Here is a 15,343-nt window from a genome sequence, read left to right on the forward strand (position 1 = left end):
ACGAAAGAGAAGCAGAGGAATAAGATGAGAAGAAAAAGAAAGCAACAAAACGAAGAAGAAAATGAACTGAATCAACTTTTTAAGACATTTTCTCGTATCCTCTTGCATCGTGTACTTGGATAACAGCAGCTCCTCACTAAGTGACCTGCTAGCTGCAAACTATGTCAGTTTCACAAAAAGCTTGAAAAACAAACATTACCAACAATTTAATAAATAAAAACAATTTTGGAAAAACTTTTAATGCCGTATTTATTTTTGGATGAAAAAATAAAAAAACAAAAAACAAACGCTGCGGAAAACATTTAAGTCCTTCTGGCAAAGAGAATTATTTATAAAACATTTTTTAATCGCAATGAAAACCTTGAAAGCTTTATACTTGAAATATAAAACGCCAAATAATCAACTTCCAGATAAATGTCCTTGACAAGAAACTAGACTATTCAAAACGTAAATAAGTCAGTCCGACAAAACGTCAATTTCAGTGTTAAAATGACAGAATTTAGGAGTAGTTATAACCTAAGTGTAACATTGTTACTGTTACTCGCCCCGTAACCTCTCAGCTTCGTAGAGGCGCTCCATGATGGATGAATGGTGGGCCAGCAAGCTCCACTTGGTGCAGATGGGACGAGTGCCCACGTCTGTCTGCATTGTCGTTTTTTGCCCTTGAATTCTCCTTGCAGGATAGTTTTGCAAGTCCTTCTGACTGTGTGCCGTGCCAATAACACTTGAGTGTTTTTTTTTTCTTTTTCAGCTTGGTTAGTACGGGTTTATACTGAAGCACACATTGAGTGACGTTTCTGCGGAGTTTATTGTTGGTAATATAGTGTTGTATGATATTCCAAGGAGTTTTCGGAGGCATGCTTTCTTACTGTTTGGATCCTCCCTTGTAGATTTGGGTTCAGTGTCCATGCGTAAAGCATGATTGCGATGACGCGTTTACTAGCTTAACATAGGTTTCGAGATGGATGTTTGAAGAAGCTTCATACTGAGACAGACACAATTTTCTAAGTGTGATATTTTATGTTACTAGTTACAGACCAACAAAAATGCTAATTTAATCCTAAACGTTATAATCAAGTGAGAGAAAAAAAACTATGCGGCAGGTAAAAATAATAGTGATTAATTATTAGTCTTTATTATTGGAAGTGAAGTTATTAATGTAAAATGGAGTACATATATATGCATATATATGTATATATATATACATATATATATACATATATATACATGTATATATATATATATATATATATATACGAGCAAGCAGTTAATTAAACATGTTAAAAACAGTTTGAAATGAGTTAAAAACATATTTAATCTGAAAAGGAAACACAAGATAAGTGGATAGTCCTTAATCCGCGGAGTTTCGAAGAAATACTTTCCTTCTCATCACATTGGATTTTGCATGCAAAAGTATTTGATGAAACAACAAGTAAGTCAAAGATCTTACTTGAAAACAAAAAAAAGTAAAGCAGAGGGAATATGGTGAAGAAAAAGATGATTACACATGAATGGATAGTCTGGTGGAAGATAAATAATCCAGTAACAGTAAAATCCAAATATATAACTTCAAGAAAGTTAAAAGAATTTCCAGTTGCACAAGTAAAACATCCAAGGAAATCCCGTGATTTGAAGAAGATGGTCCATAATAATCCAAAGGCAGAAATCCATGGAATAATTCACAAAAATGTGTACAAGGAAAAAAGGAATAGATTCCAATAATATTAATAAAAGAAAAATAAGATATTCTTTTCACTCTACTTCCGAGGCATAAATATAAATAATATATATATATATATATATATATATATATATACATATATATGTATATATATATATATATACATATATATATATATATTTAGTAATGTGATTGACAATTTAAAAGTCAAATCAGAGTTAAAAATTAACAATCTGTTTCATAAGAATGAACAACAACAAAGGCAATAATTTGTACGATCGTTTCGGAAACGATGTTTTCTATTGTGATAGACATTAAGCCACGGACAATAATTTTGACATATAGTATTTTTTAAACAAAGTCTCCTCATCAGCAAATATAGTGGGTGTTTTTTTTTATATATGTAAAAGATACAATAAATAAACCTAGCATTTTTAAGTACGGCAGATGTATCTGGAAAAAATTAAAATAAAAAGGAAAATATTTACTTGATAAGCAAATTAATATATATATATATATATATGTGTGTGTGTGTGTGCACGCGCGCGCGCGCGTGTGTGTGTGTGTGTGTGTGTGTGTGTGTGTGTGAAGCCGAAGTTATTGATTTTTAGACTGGATAAATCCATCCACCTATAGCCTTGAGCACTTTGTAGATGCTTTTGTAGTGAGGAGATCTGTTTTCGGGTCGAAGGTGTGGCCTCACGTCCAACCTTCCCATAAGGTACATATAGCGCTTAACCTTCCAAAATGATCATCTATCTGATACTGGGCAGGCTCAACGTTGTTTAACTTCAGTGATCTTGTAAGAACCGGTGTCAACGTGGTTGTGCCATACTAGACTAGATAAATAGGATATCTCACAAGTGTACTCATATTTCGAATGAAGGTGAAGCATTTATATATAAAGATAGTGTAAAATAGAATAGCTTCAAATACAAATGTAATTGACGAATCATGTTGTCAAACGTTCAAATTAAATGGTATTATTGTCCAGTCTACACTAATAACACTTAAGGCGTTAGCGTATATTTAAAACACCCTGTATATTGCTTACCGATCTTAAACAAGAACGAACCTTCTATTCATTTACATTTTTAGCGCTACAAATGTTATTTTATGCATAGATATCCATGATGTATACAGTCATATGTATACATGTCTGTATAGTTTCCTACCTACCATCCTTTAGAGATAGATCAGTTATATCTCATTACATCAGTCCATCCTTCGAGAGCATTCTCCAGTTTTTACAACCGTTAAGCATGCACGTATTTCTTTGATAAAGCCACGCCATCTAAGAGCTAGATAGTGGACATCGTCCTGAAATCATCTGGTGTTGTCCTCCTTTGCGAATGGTGCAGCATCTATACTGTTTTCGCGAAAGCAGCCTCCAAGGCATCACTCTCTCTCTCTCTTTGAAGGGGTAATTTACGTTAGTCAAATATGTTACAATCTGATGTTCATTAGCAAACCTAAATGTTCATTAAATATACGAGCAAAAACATGGACGTAGGATGCATATTACACATACACACACACACCCACACACACACACACATATATATATATATATATATATATATATATATATATATATATATATAAAGAAAGAGAGAGAAATAAAAAAGATCAAACCGTGTTATGTGTTCATAATCGTTTCGTCTTTATTTCGAAACATCCTCTGGATGAAAGAAATAAAGACGAAACGTTAATGAACACATAACACAATTTTTTCCTTTTTATTACTCTATTTTGTCGGAATACTATTTCCATTGTATATATATATATATATATATATATATATATATATATATATATATATATAAATATATATATATATATATATATATATATAATAGCAAAAGTACCCGTCGTTGACTGGGTTTTAAATCAGACTACAGAAAATTGACTCTGATTTGTGAAAGTATGATAGGTTATGAAATGGAAGGGCTGTAAAGAGATAGCTTCGAATTTGCGGGTATCAAAACAAAAGCAAAACCAAAGCAAAAAATGATTAAAGTAAAAATGATATAGATAGACTCCATAATTTAATGTACCATACCTGTTCACACAAAAACACTTATCACAATATTCTGTGGATTTATATTAAAAAAAACAAACTTGTTAAACTTTGTGACATATTTACATTCTTTGGAGGTCAGGCACGAACGAACACCCCATAATTTTAATTATACCATATTTCTTCAAACTGAAACATAATTATCAAAGTATACTTACGCAGAAAGATATGAAAAGTCTTTATTAAAGTGTGTGCCTATTTCCATTCTATGGGGGCCAGGCGTGAACGCAGACCCCACAATTTAATTATACCATTTCTATTTAAGTTAAGTATTATTATGCACATCTATATCAAAAACACTTGTAAACTTTTTTTTTTTTTGTAATTTTTATTTTTTTTTTTTCATACTTTGTTGACCAGGTACGTACGAAGACCCCAGAATTTTAATGAATCATCATTATGCCAGTACATACCCATTCCCGTGTCTCGATACATCTTCTATCATTATATCCGATCAGTTTTTTATAATAGTCAACTGTTACATGATAAGGGCTGTCCCCTTTTCATGTAAGTATAAAAATAGAGAGATTAGTTAAAATGAAAATGAAATAGCAATAGACGAAATTCGAACCTCGTAATTTAAATTTAGAAATAGATTACGTGTGAGAATTTAAAAATGTAAAACAAACGTTTGTTTAGAATATAGATGAAATATTTCAAGAAAAGAATGTGAACTGTCAAGTTTGTTATGAAATTTTAAATTGAAAAAAATGCAGCTTATAAGATAATGATTTTAACATATTGGAAAAATAGGTTACTGAGTATAGGTTAAAATTCCTTTTGTAGAAATAGGAAAAATTTTGGACACGTATGTCCAGAACACGTGAAAGAAAGCACATGTTTCAACATATGTATGACGTCACGGAAAATAGAAAGTTCTAGGAATAGAGAAAAAACTTGAGAGTTGGTCAGTCGGGGAGAAACTCGGAGAGAGACAGTAAGTCGTCTAGGAAGCGAGACGTCACTTTGAAACTAAAATGTGAAGTTGAATTCTTGATGATGGAAATCACGGCCGGTCGTGAAGAAATAAATTCATCATGTGTTTTGTAAAGCTCGTCTTGTCTTATGATTCTTACAAAAAGGTAAAGTGAAAATTGTATTATATATTTGTGTTATAAAATATATTTTCATACACATCTCGACTTCTCATATCCACAATGAGAATCTACATCATGTCTACACAATGTCTGAACTGTCTGAACACTATCGCATCATTCTTCCCCTTCTTCTTCACATAGCAACACATCTATTAACCTAAGAATGAACATATTTTTAATATGTATGTATCGTTATAAACGAACAATATCTCTCTAAGTCTCTTACAATAAAATGAATAATCTCTCTCTCTCTCTCTCTCTGAGTCTTTCAACATCCCTCTTAATAAATCTCTCTCACAACAACATCTCTCTCAACGACAAACACTATAATAAGACCCTTTAATGAAACACCTATATGTAACACAACCATATAGGAGCCTATTCGTGACCGAACACACACACAGACGTTCAGCTTTATATATATATATATATATATATATATATATATATATATATATATATATATATATAGTAATTTAGTAATTTAGTAATTTATACGATATATATTTTTCTTGGACATTTCCTTACTACTATGCTCCAGAGAGATTATATATGTCAAGCTACTCTTCACCAGACCCTCAGTTTTAGAAACAGCGAGCACATAAATCGTACCTCGTTCAAGTCTTGCCGGCTAAGAGCGAGACATACAACCCTTCTTGAAAATCAGCTGGATTATCCGCATTTGAGCGACCGTGTAGCATATGTTATGTTTTCAGGATATAATTCTCTCGGGCATTGCCTCTTTTTGTAGGGAAATAACGTACGTTATTCAGAAATTGTTACAATCAGGTGTTCATTAGCAAACTAAAAATATATATTAAATATACTAGCAAAATATGTGATTGTAGAAACATATTACATAACTAACAGGTAAACTCGATATTGCCGGGATTGAGTGATGATCAACGAATGTCTAACACTCACATAGTTCATTATCATTAAAATCGGTGAAATCGCCAAATTTTTCAATCAAATCGATTGTCTACTCAGGTTAGAGACCAATCGCGCTGCATCAAGAGGAAGCTTCACAGGCCTTCCTGCGGTGGTTTGTCCAAAATTCATTGCAGTCTACATTGCACTCTAGAGAACATATTGTTGTTTATAAAATTATTTTGATATATAAGGACTTGAATTTAAATGCAAAATCAACTATCCAGATTTAGTTGCGCTCTAAACAGAAATATTTCGAAAGCATCTATTGTTGAATTTATATGCATGGACAAAAACATTCTTTTCAAACGCGCCTTATCATATCCAATAACTTACTGTTAGTTTGATATGCCGGATTTTTCGTCTCGTACATTAATAAAACTTCCAAATGTACTTGTCATGTTAGGTTGTATAAGGTGTTAATTTAAATCAAACTCGCATGTTCCATCTTTCTTCGGACATTTTCGATTATCGATACTTATCGAAGATATTTCTTTACAAAATATATCCAAGAACACTGCCAGATGCATAAAGTACATTTTACTGAAATTACTTAAAAATTGACCCAACTGTTGTGGTGACTAAGAGAAACGAACTCACACACACACACACACACACACACACACACACAGATACACACACTGACAAAGTTCCTTATACACACGCGTACCGATAATTATACTTATTAGTTTATAAAAAATAAGGACAGAGCAGCAACTTGTATTCATGCGTAACTATGGGAAATCGATAGAGAGCGAGTGACGGAAACCGAGAGAAAGAAAGAGTGCGCTGTGAAAGTCCTCTCTAAATGTGACAGCAGTATTCCATTTTTGGGCGCCCCTTACTTTTGTATAGGCAAAAGTTTGCACCAGGTGCCAGTTAATTTCTGTAGAAAAATAATTATCTGACCATTTTTCCGGTGACCTTGGAAACTGAGTAGATATATGTGTTCCATTTCAGATATGGATTGAACATCAGTCCTAGTAGCTTATCAAAATAAGAGGCTTCGTTCTCTATTGGTTCCGTCTTTTTTTTCTTTTTTTTAATGCATTTTCACCCCAAACAAGGCACATTGCCACTTTGTTGTAGGGAGCTACTATCAGGTGAATAAGCATCAGGGGTACTGTGTAGGGAGTTTGGGAAGCAAAATGTCGGTTCACGTTACACTTGAACTTCTTCATGCCAGTACAGTTGAGGAAGCAGGGACCAGAAAGGGAATTCCAAAGTCCAGCGGTTCTGGGGAAGAAACTACTGGAGTAAAACGTTCTCTTACATCTAGGGATCTCTACTGTGAAGGGGTGGGATTTTGCTGCTTGTCGGGTTTGTCGGGGGTATTTACGCCAAGGGGGCGCAAGTGCTTGCAGTTTGTCAGAGCATTCACCGCTAAAGTACTTGTAGAACAGGCAGAGGGATGCAACATTTCGTCGATGGGACAGAGGCTGAAGTTTAGATGACAGTTCAGTACCTATCAGATTGGCAACTCTCTTTTGAACCTTGTCTTTGAGCGAGAGACTAGTAGCAGATGCACCAGCCCAAATATGACAATAATACTCCATACCTGGGTGAATGGTGGCCTTATAGAGGTATAGGATACTTTCGGACGTTTAAAGTTTTCTATATTCTATATTCTATCTCGAACACAGACCACGAATACAATATTAATATTACCATTGATTCTAATTGTGTCAGGTAACCACTTTGATTAAAAATAATGAACATATAGAAACTCTGACACTAGATATTTAGTCGGATCTACTCACGTTTAATCATACACAAGAAAATACAGTGATGTCTCCCTCTTTCTACAGGAAGAAAACAACTGGTAAATTGAGAAGTTTGTTCTTTGAAAAGACTGTTTAAGCAAACATTAAAAGACGTCTCTTATAATAGACGCTAATTATGATAGACTCATTTGAAAGTTAAGTGACGTCAGAACGCCATATTTGTTCTTTAAAAGTTCGCCCGCCTTTCTGTATAACTGTTCTCACATTTGTATATTTTTTACTCGTAATTGTATCTTTATTTTTTAATGAAGCTCATCTCTCTGCGTGCTATTAATGGAATGTCAGGGGGAGATTTTTAAGTATGATTTCAGTATATGAATAACGAAACAAAAGATTGATTTTATGAATAAGGAAGAGGAAAAAAATGGTTGCTCTTTCTATCTTCACGTCTTTCTCCCTCTCTCGCCCCGTCGGTTCTCGCGAGAGTTTATAATTCATCTTTTTTCTTCCATTTTCTGGAACGTTTTCTTTTTTTTATTTTGATTTGTTTTTTTTTAATTTTAGTTTTCTTGTTTTGTAGCATCCTGCTGTGTTTATAGTTATTTCGAATTTTCTGTTTGCATCCATTATGTCAATAAATTAGTAGAAAAAAATATTATTTAAAAGCATTGGAAATAAATAAGAACAGGGGGAGGGCGAAGTTCAAATGAATAAGATAAATGAAGAAATATTTAAGCAGACAGCGTTTTTTGATGAAAACAGACTGACTTCAAATACAAAGTGCACCTTTCTGAGGAAGGATTAAATTATGTTTAAACTTATCTCCGAATTAAAAGACAGGTAATTAGGCACTCACTCCAACAAATAAAAAAAATGGTACTCCGAAAAAGATTGTATCAATCTACGCTTTAAGGATGATGATTCTGTAAAAACTGAAGCGTGACTGAATAACCAAATGTGATTGCAAATGTAAGCGCGACAGACCAACAAAAATGTTATTTCAAACGTAAGCGTGACAAATTTAACAGTGACAGACCAATGAGAATCAAATTTAAAATAAGGGAACGAAAGAGAACGAAAATAGGAAGAGAAAAAAAGAGGAAGAAAAGAAGAGAGAGTAATATAGAGAAAGACAGAGAGAAATAGAGAGACCAATGAAAATGATGTCCAAAGCTTAAGTAAATCAGATCAACTAAAAGGTTATTTCAAAGAAAAAGAAAGAGAGACAAATAGGGAAAGGGAGGGAGACACAGATTGAAAAAGAGGAAGGGAAAACAGGAGAAAGGTAAATAGAAAGAAAAGGGAAAGGAAAGAAATGAGAAAGAGGGAATAGAGTTATTTTCATGGCAGGTGCTCGTCTGAACTCCAATCTCTGGTCCCCCCTCGCCAATCTTTCACGAAAAACACCCGTCTAGCTGAATCCACTGTGAAAAAATTCCCCCACTCTATATCTGTGCCTAAATCAAAACGCGGATTCCATGAACAAAGCTTATTTCTTAGAACTGCACGCCTGTGGAACTCTGTTCCGTCTGCCTGCTTCCCTCCGGACTACAACTTTGATGTCTTCAAGTCCAATGTTAGCAAATTCCTAATGAACCGCCCCCTTAATTAAACACTTCATCAAATCTCCACACTAACGTAATGTACTTGCAATAACCCTTATCCCTGAGTGGCTTCCGGGCCTTGATAAGTGGTGATCACTGTGTAAAAAAAAAAAGAGAGAGATCGAGAGAAAGAATGAAAAATAGAACAATTTACGCATGCATGGTCCCCGATGAGTGGGCAATTAAGGAGGCATAACAAATTACTACGTTTAGCACCCCTCCTTTCATTTAGCCCTAAAAGTTCGCAGGGGATGTCAAATCCTTGTGAAAATGAAGAATCAGTGCAGTGTAAGGCCTTAACATATGAAGATTTGAGTTCTACACCATGCAAAAAAGAAAGGACTAAGTCTATCATTTGCCCCTTCCTCAACATTTAGCCCCAAAAGTGTCTAAGGCCTTAACATATCTAAATTTGAGTTAAGCATCTTACAAAACTGCTAAATAGACATACACAGAAATTTTTGGACAAATATGATAAAATAATCCCCAAAAATGGAGATTTATCGCGAAGTATAGACAAACAAAATTATATAGAAATCAGTTAATTTCAATTTTTCAGAAAGTTTTATAAAAATCCAAGGCATAATTTTTTTTTAAAAAGCACAAAAGTGTTACTTTTAGTCATTTTAACCACAAAGGCACCCCTCCGGGGGCAACCGGAGCTTTCCCGGAAAATCCTTTTGTTACATTTTACTCATATCATGTTTAATGTTCGTGCAAAATTTCAAAAAATTCCAAGGCGTAGTTATTGAGAAAAGTGCAGACGGACGAATGGACGAACGGACAAGGATGAATTTATAGGTCCACTCTCCTTTTGTCGGGGGACCAAAAATTAGAAAGACCAACAAAAATTCGATTTCTAACTTAAGAGGGACGAACTAACGGAACTGTTATAGGAAATGACACAGGCCAACGAAACTCCTATTTAGAAGAAAGTAAAAGAGAAACAGATGGGTTGGGCAGGGGAATAAAGAACGGGAAATTAGGAAAAGGGGTATAAGGAAGAGAAAGTGAGGCGGAAAAAGAAAAAAGGAAGGCGAATAGAAAAGAAAAACAAGCAAATAGAGAGATAACGAAAGAAAGAAAGAAAGGAGACATATAAGAGAGTGACTAAGAAAGAGAGAGAAAGAAAGATAAAAACAGGTTAGATGGGGAGGAAACAGATAAAGATAGACTAAAAGATAACAGAGATAGGGGAAATAGAGAAAGAAAAGTAAAAAGAGAAAAAACAAACACATAAATAAAAAGTAACATTAAAAGAGGGAAGGGGATGAAGAGAAAAAGAAGGCTCATTTTATAGAGATTGTTGGACGCATCTTGTTCTAGATGCGCCCATTAAACCAGTGCGTTTTACGATGAGAATTTTATTTCACACTGAGTCCTTATAGACAAAAAAATCAACGAAAAAATCATTTCATTTTAGAATTACGTTCAAATGTGAAATCATTAGTCCCACCCCCGACAACAGGAGGGTGAACCTTTAAATTCACCATTGTCCGTTCGTCCGTTCGTCTGTCATCACTTTTCTCAATAACAACTACTTGGAATTTTGTTGAAATTTTGCACAAACATTAAACATGATATGAGTAAAAAAAAAACTACCAGAACAGATTTTCCGAGAAAATTCCGGTTGTCCCCCTAGGGGTGCCTTTTAGGTTAAAATGGCTTAAATTGACACTTTTGTGCTTTAAAATGATGACTTGGATTTTGATAAAACTTTCTGAAAATTTGTAACTAACTGATTTCTATATAATTTTGTTTGTCGATCCTTTGCGATAACTCTTGGGTCTTTTTTTAGGGCTAAGAAAAACACTGCATTTTTGGGACTACCACATTTGTCCAAAATTTTCTGTGTATGTCTATTTATCAGTTTTGTCCGGGGCTGAATTCAAATTTAAATATATTAAAGCCTTGGCGACTTATGGAGCTAAATGATAGGAAGGGGCAAATGACGGACTTCTTTTTTTTTTGCACAATGCGGAACTCAAATTTACATTTGTTAAGGCCTTAAACTGCATTGTTTGTTCATTTTCACCATGATTTGACGCCCCCTGCAGAGTTTGTGGCTAAATGAAGGGGAAAATGCTGAACTTAGTCATTTTTTATGCCTCGTTCACTACCCACCCACGGGGGACCATGTATGGTTAACTTGTTTCATCTTAAAATTACGTTCAAATGTAGATAACTAAAGTGCTTAAGCACCGCACTGAAAACCTGAATGTTCCTCGTTCGAATCCAGTTCTTTCCACTACAGTGTTTTTACTGATTTTTTTTTTCAAAACGCACACCCAACCCTTCGTTTAATATCGTGGAAAGGAGATAAAAACTGCGTTTGCCAATGCCTACCGACCCAGATAACCATATTGCAAATTTACAATCTATGAGGATAGGAAACATGTGTGTATACGTTTTTCATACATTTTTTTATACTTTTTTGATACTTTTTCATACTTTTTTCATACTTTATTCATACTTTTTTCATTTTTTTCTTGTTCTTCCCTTTTATGTATCACCCTGCTGTGTCTATAGTTATTTGGAAAATTTCTCCTAACTTCCATTATGCCAATGCATTAAGCTATTTTTAAGCATTGGAAATGAGCGGGAAAGAGGATAAAGTGAAAAGAAATATTAAAAATGAACAGATATTTCAAACTCAGTGATACGACGTTTAGATTCATGTTTATCTCCCAGCGGGAAGATTTGACCCAAGGCTGAGAAAGCAGGATTTGGAAAAGCCAGTTACTGAAAGAGACAGACAGAGATAAATAAAGAGCGGGAGGAAGGGAGCAAGAACCTGCAAAAATGTCTGGACAGCCCAATCGGCATACCCTGATGGAGGTGTCTCAGGAGATTAGCAATAAACTAACCTGTTCCCAAATTATGAGAAGGAAAATCCTAATCCATGGACCTCCTAACACTGCACTAGACGATGTACACAAATGCATACACACATACACGTATATATATATATATATATATATGTGTGTGTGTGTGTGTGTATATCATGTATACATACATATATATATATATATCATACATACACATATATACATACATACATACGCATATACATACTTTCTCAACTACATATTCATACTTATATATATACAGTTGTATGCTTCTATTCCTCACTTTTCTCTGATGTCTATTTAACGTAAAGAAGCCAATTTATTTCGCAGTGTCCGATTAATAATCTGTTGCCGTTTCTCTCAACCTGATCCATCGATACAACTACAAGATTTTTTTCTCCAAGAACGTCTTTAGGACTGCCATACTCATTTATATCATAATATAATTTGTTTGAATTGAAACTAGACCATAGAGTGTATTCTATCTCTCAGAAAAATCATGTCAAGTCTTAAGAAAATCTTCACATGAATATCGCATTCAAACGTAAAATTATAATCACTCGACACTGCTACACTATTGCTCACACAATAAATTTTCTGAGCAATAAAAAAATATTCACCTTTTTGCATTAAACTTGCTTGTATGCTGCTTTTTGTATGTATTTATCACAATTTATATTGCATGAGGAAGTTAAACTGAGACTTTGACTTTTTGATTTTCTAAAACAGTATTATTGAATATGGCAATCTGTGGTTATATACTCCACATTTTGGAAGTAAGCCCTAATCAAATATCCCAAATATTAAATAATAAAAATCTGAATAAGATCTACTCAGTTCACGCGAGAAAAGTCATGATGGATCTTCTACTCATTGTAACAACAACAAACAACTCCTAGCTAGATGCACAACCCGATCAACCTAATTCTACTTCTAGGATAAAAGAGCACAAGAAAACTAATTCATAACACAATTAATTTGTCCATTGAGGAAACTAACATATTATCCTTCACTAGTTGCCGTCATTAAGGCTTGGGAAGTAACGCAGTGTCTTAAATAAACGCTGGCATGTGTACGTAATACGTAAAGCAAACAACCGCTTGGCTCGGGAAAGGGATTCTTAATCTCTGACAACTGACTGAAGTAAAATTAAAAGAAAATGGGAGGCCCTCAAATGCAAGTCATTAACACATGCAATAAGGCATCCGCTCCTTGTAACGCTACCACAAGTAACAATGTAAAGTTTGAGGTTCATTGTAAAATTATCTACTTTTTTGTATCAAGAAACCACCACTGACCAAGGCAAAAGTTATTTGAGGATAATGTTTATTTAGAGCAACTGATGATTTGTAATGATGGTTATTGAACAGAATGTGTTTAAGAGAGCGGTTCAACAAGAATTTATTAACATTGCTCTTTAGAAACACCCTGCTGTATTCAGCTGGGTAGTAGCCCAGCGGTATTGTGTTATACGAGCGAGCAGTTACAAGAATGAAATTTTATTAATGGTAAGTTTGTTCAGTTATAACTAGAGAGGGAAGACGAGGGAATGAGAGACAATAGGGAAATAATTGATGGCAATTGGACGATCTTTTTGTTGTGAACAATGCAGATGAGAGGACATAGAGTCGAGCATATTCCATGGGAATATAAATGGAGAAAGACTGCTAACGTCTCTTCTGTGAGGAAGTTGTAGTAGGAAGAAGAAAAGTGCATCGATCAATGGATTTCGAAGTCAGTTTTTACTTGGGAATAGCGTGTGTTTCGCCAGATATTTTGTTTGTAGTCTATATTTGAATTCAAATCACATTTGATCTCGTCTGTGTATCATCTATTTTGACATCTTGTGGAAGTTATCTAATATACAATTATATAAGATATAACATTATGGATGTCACATGTGAGATGAATCCGTTGCATTCAGATGCGTATATTTGCGACTTTAAAAGCTGAATCTGGGATTAAATGTTGACGAACTAGAATCTCGATGTATTGAAGGTATAATTGCAATGTTATATATTGGCGTGTCTTTCGTGGGTGTGGTAAACATATTTAATAAATTAGGTTACTGTCTTTTAGAAGTACTGGGTGGTCTAATTAAACGAGTGTAACATGTCTACTTATAGCAGAGGTAACATTGCATAACAGCTGACATAGAGTGACAGCCAGGATCGGGGTAATCTGAAGTTTTATATTAAAAGCTCTTGCCTCTATGAATGATGCCTTTTAATAACTTGATAATGAAGTGATAACAAGTAATGACTCAGGTAATAATATATTGCTATGATAAATTTAATAAAGGGTGTTTTACAAAATACATTAAATACGTATACGCATCTAAGTACTAGAGATAGTTAAGCTTTTTTATGCATATTTATTATTATATAAATTTATATGGGAGTAAAAATATTACAGAATGGTTTCACATTGTAATACTTTATTATTATTATTATTATTATTATTATTATTATTATTATTATTATTATTATTATTATTATTATTATTATTAAGAGTTCTAACATAAGCAATCATTACATTTACGGAGATATGGTATTCCCTGGATTCTTGATTACATACCTTCCTAAAATTCCCAGCTTTCTCCACCGCTTTCCAAAACCTTTGCAAATGATTACGAATTCATTATAATATATATATATATATATATATATATATATATATATATATATATATATATATTAGCAGATAGATCCGACGTTTTTTTGTTTTTGTTTTTTTTATTCAATTTTCACCCGAAACAAGGCACAGTGCCACTTTAAAGCAGGGTGCTACTATCAGGGACTTAATTAGCGGGGTCATTATGAAGGGAGATGAGTAGAAAGATGTTTGTTAACATTACACTTGAACTTCTGCATATCATTGCAGTTGGGAAAGCAGAATCCGGGAAGGGAGTCCCAAAGACCCGCAGTTCTGGGGGAAAAACTATTGGAGTAAAAGGCTTTCTTGCACCTAGGGATCTCTAATGTAAAGGGATGAGACTTGGTAGCTTGTCGGGTTTGTCGGGGGTAGGTACTTCGGGGAGGTACAAGTGTTTGCAGTTCGTCAGAGCATTCACCATTAAAGTATTTGTAGAACAGGCAGAGGGATGCAACATTTCGTCGATGGGACAGAGGCTGAAGTCTTGATGACAGTTCAGGACCTATCAGGTTGGCGACTCTCTTTTGAACACAGTCCAGGTGCGAGAGACAAGCAGCAGATGCACCAGCCCAGATGTGACAACAGTACTCCATACATGGGCGAATGGTTGCCTTATAGAGGTATAGGATACTGTCAGGCGTAAGTAGTTTTCTAGCACGGTAGAGGGAGCCAACCTTCCTTGCAGCAGCCTTGGCAATGCTCTCAATGTATCTATTCCAGTTC

This window comes from Euprymna scolopes, chromosome 35 (genome assembly GCF_053919585.1).
Source record: "Euprymna scolopes isolate OS-2025 chromosome 35, ASM5391958v1, whole genome shotgun sequence".
Classification (NCBI taxonomy): Eukaryota; Metazoa; Mollusca; class Cephalopoda; order Sepiida; family Sepiolidae; genus Euprymna; species Euprymna scolopes.